Source organism: Staurois parvus, unplaced genomic scaffold (genome assembly GCF_062004578.1).
Source record: "Staurois parvus isolate SC_StPar_1 unplaced genomic scaffold, SC_StPar_1.0 ptg000081l, whole genome shotgun sequence".
NCBI lineage: Eukaryota > Metazoa > Chordata > Amphibia > Anura > Ranidae > Staurois > Staurois parvus.
In genome coordinates, this window is record NW_028317877.1 from 6554518 (window position 1) to 6559023 (window position 4506).

The window sequence follows — 4506 nt, forward strand, 5'->3', positions numbered from 1 at the left end:
CGCCTGATCTGCGACGTTGCAACAAGGTGGAATTCAACCCTACATATGTTAGACCGCCTTTACGAACAGCGAAAGGCCATCACCGATTTCCTGATGTTACAAGCGGATAAAGGTACTCCCCTGTGTAACTTAGATGTCAGCCATTGGCAGCTCATGCGTGACACCTGCCGCTTGCTCAGGCCCTTTGAGGAGGCCACGCTATTCGTGAGTCGGCAGGACTATGGGATGAACGACGTCATTCCTCTGTTGCACGTCCTGGAACAAATGCTGTTAACAATGGCTGGTCAGGGTGCGGTAGACGTGGCGCACAGATCTCAACGCCACATGACCCCTGTGGGGGCAGGACAGGAAGAAGAGGAGGAGGTAGAGGAGGACATTGGTGCTCAGGAATTATTGAGTGAAATGGGTGGTTTTTCCACTCAGCGGACAGGAGTGGAGGAGCAGGAGCATCTGGTAGAGGAGGAGGAGGAGACAGAGGACCCAGACGCACCGTGGCAGTATGCTGTGGAGATGGAGGCAGGGAGTCCCTCGCATTCCTTGGCACAAATGGCCCATAGCATGCGCGGTTGCTTGCGTAGCGACAGCCGAATAATAACCATCAGACAGAGGGATGACTTTTGGCTGTCCACCTTGTTGGACCCTCGCTACCGTTCAAAAATGGTGGCCTTTTTCACACCTGCTGAGAGGGAGGCCAAAATAACGTACTATAAAAACCACCTATGTAGTCAGTTGGTTTCTGCCTTTCTGCGCCAACGTCCATCCTCAGACACTGTGGGCCCTGTGCGCTCGCGTTCCGCTGCCATGGCAGCAGGGGAGGGGTGGGGTGGTAGGAGCAGTGGCAGCTCCACCAGCAGCGGCTGCCTCAGTCTGCAGTCGATGATGAGTAGCTTTCTTCACCAGCGCAGTGAGGAAACTACTAACCAGCCGCAGCAGCATCAGGTGGACCTGGAGCATGACCTCCAACAACATGCTTGGGCCTACTTGCACAGCACCCTGCCAACCGAGGTAGACAATCCCCTTGACTACTGGGCAACGAAACTTGACCTTTGGCCCCAACTAGCTGAATTTGCGCTTGAAAGGCTGTCATGCCCGGCCAGTAGCGTGGCATCGGAGCGCGTGTTTAGTGCGGCAGGAGGTATTGTAACTCCATGGAGGACACGACTGTCCACCCAAAGTGTGGAGAGACTCACGTTTGTGAAAATGAATCAGGCGTGGATTAGTCTGGATTTCAAACCACCAGTTCCTGACACAACTGACTAAATCCGCCATGAATCATGCCCCAAACATGTTATTATTTTTAACATAGGCCCCTGTATGGCCTTCAATTTAAGCTGCTTACGCTTCGCCACTCTGCCATGGGCCCCTGTACCGCCTCCTCTTGCTGCTGCCAGGTCCAGAGTGTGTCATGGGTCCCTGTACGGCCTCCCATTGCTGCTGTCTCCATCGCCACACTCTGCCATGTGCCACTTTCAGGTCTCCTCACACTGCTGGTGGGTTCCATTTTGTCATAGGGTGCTGTATGGCCTCCCATTGCTGCTGCCAGGCCCGTAATCTGCCATGGGCCCCCGTACCGACTCCTCATGCTGCTGCCAGGCCCGTAATCTGTCATGGGCCCCTGTACCGCCTCCTCATGCTGCTGCCAGGTCCAGAGTGTGTCATGGGTCCCTGTACGGCCTCCCATTGCTGCTGTCTCCATCGCCACACTCTGCCATGTGCCACTTTCAGGTCTCCTCACACTGCTGGTGGGTTCCATTTTGTCATAGGGTGCTGGCAGATTACGGGCCTCCCATTGCTGCTGCCAGGCCCGTAATCTGCCATGGGCCCCCGTACCGACTCCTCATGCTGCTGCCAGGCCCGTAATCTGTCATGGGCCCCTGTACCGCCTCCTCATGCTGCTGCCAGGTCCAGAGTGTGTCATGGGTCCCTGTACGGCCTCCCATTGCTGCTGTCTCCATCGCCACACTCTGCCATGTGCCACTTTCAGGTCTCCTCACACTGCTGGTGGGTTCCATTTTGTCATAGGGTGCTGGCAGATTACGGGCCTCCCATTGCTGCTGCCAGGCCCGTAATCTGCCATGGGCCCCCGAACCGACTCCTCATGCTGCTGCCAGGCCCGTAATCTGTCATGGGCCCCTGTACCGCCTCCTCATGCTGCTGCCAGGTCCAGAGTGTGTCATGGGTCCCTGTACGGCCTCCCATTGCTGCTGTCTCCATCGCCACACTCTGCCATGTGCCACTTTCAGGTCTCCTCACACTGCTGGTGGGTTCCATTTTGTCATAGGGTGCTGGCAGATTACGGGCCTCCCATTGCTGCTGCCAGGCCCGTAATCTGCCATGGGCCCCCGTACCGACTCCTCATGCTGCTGCCAGGCCCGTAATCTGTCACGGGCCCCTGTACCGCCTCCTCATGCTGCTGCCAGGTCCAGAGTGTGTCATGGGTCCCTGTACGGCCTCCCATTGCTGCTGCCAGGCCCGTAATCTGCCATGGGCCCCCGTACCGACTCCTCATGCTGCTGCCAGGCCCGTAATCTGTCATGGGCCCCTGTACCGTCTCCTCATGCTGCTGCCAGGTCCAGAGTGTGTCATGGGTCCCTGTACGGCCTCCCATTGCTGCTGTCTCCATCGCCACACTCTGCCATGTGCCACTTTCAGGTCTCCTCACACTGCTGGTGGGTTCCATTTTGTCATAGGGTGCTGTATGGCCTCCCATTGCTGCTGCCAGGCCCGTAATCTGCCATGGGCCCCCGTACCGACTTCTCATGCTGCTACCAGGCCCGTAATCTGTCCTGGGCCCCTGTACCGCCTCCTCATGCTGCTGCCAGGTCCAGAGTGTGTCATGGGTCCCTGTACGGCCTCCCATTGCTGCTGTCTCCATCGCCACACTGTGCCATGTGCCACTTTCAGGTCTCCTCACACTGCTGGTGGGTTCCATTTTTTCATAGGGTGCTGTATGGCCTCCCATTGCTGCTGCCTCCACCGCCACACTGTGGCTCCACACTCTGGTTTTGGCCCCGTGACTGCCCAAATGAGTGAAGTGTGCGGTGATTCTAAGATCGACGGCACTCATCTGCATGTCATACTGACTGACAATATTATTTCTCTTCCCCAGCAGACTCCAAGGGCATTTAAATTAAAGGTACAGTGTTCTGCACTAATATAAAGGCTCTCTGAAGCCTAGAAACACCCTTTTTATAAGTTAAATTCGCAGCGAATATATTCGACTCGAATCGAATTTATTCCGCGAATTCGCCGAATCAGCCGAATCGAATTTTTGAATAATTCGCTCATCTCTAGTTCTAGTGGTCGATAAAAACAGATAGGAAGCCAACTTCTGCTGATGAGCCAAGAGGCCCGGTATGGGGCAATGAAACAAAGCATACCGAGCATCCCGGCGGATGGAGAGATGGAACAAGGTGAAAAGGAGGCCAAACACACGAGACCAAAAATGAAACAGTCTCGGGCATGACCACCAGATATGCAATACATCTCCACGATGGCCACAACCCCGAAAACATTGATCACTACAGGCAGGGTTAGCCCGGGCCAACCGAGCCGGAACCCAGTACCAGCGAAACAATACCTTGTAGGCTGCCTCCAGCGTGGTCGTATTAAATGAGCATTTAGCTATGAGTGACCAGGCCTTATTCCAGTCCTCCGGATCCACGGCCACTCCCAGGTCGCGCTCCCACTGAACGACATATGAAAGAGAAGTATGCGGCGAGCGTCTATTCAAAGCTGCATAAAGAAGGGAAGTAAGGCCTGGGGCGCCTGGCCGTTGTTGGCAAAGCTGTTCAAAGGCAGATTTCTGGTACGGGAAGACAGACGTGCCGCACAATGAGATCAGCCAATGCGGTAATTGAAGGTAACGAAAAAACTCCGCCGGAGGGACATCTCGTTACTCCTGAAGAGAATTCCAGGTAGGGAAGGACCGAGAGGTCAAAAAGTGTCGTACCTGGGAAAAACCATTGGTCACCCACCAAGAAAACGCCCTTGGTTGATCTAAACCTGGTGGGAAGAGGGGGTTGTTAGTGATTGGGAGCAAAGGCAAAAAAGGTGACATTAGGCCACTGGAGTAACCACACTTGCAAGCCATGGAGCAAAATCGGACTCAGTGCCGTGGGACGCAGGGCAGAGGGAAGCCATAGAAGTGTCGATATCGCAATAGGGGCACAATTAGGTCAGCGCTGAGCGAACTATTGGCGCTTTATAAATACTGTATAATAATAATAATAATTAGGTAGTTCCAGGAGGACCCAGAGAGGTATGTCTGAGGAAGCATGCAACATAGATAGCGGGGCGATCTGGCTCGCCTGATAATATTTAGTAACATTGGGAACCCCAAGGCCACCCTGAAGTCTATGGACAAAAAGCATAGTTCTGGAAACTCTGGGGCGTTTATTGGCCCAGATGAAACGCATAATCTTTGCCTGAAGCAACCGAAGGAAATGAGGAGGAACCCTCACTGGGAGGGTGCAAAAATAGTATAGCAGTTTTGGCAAGATGGTC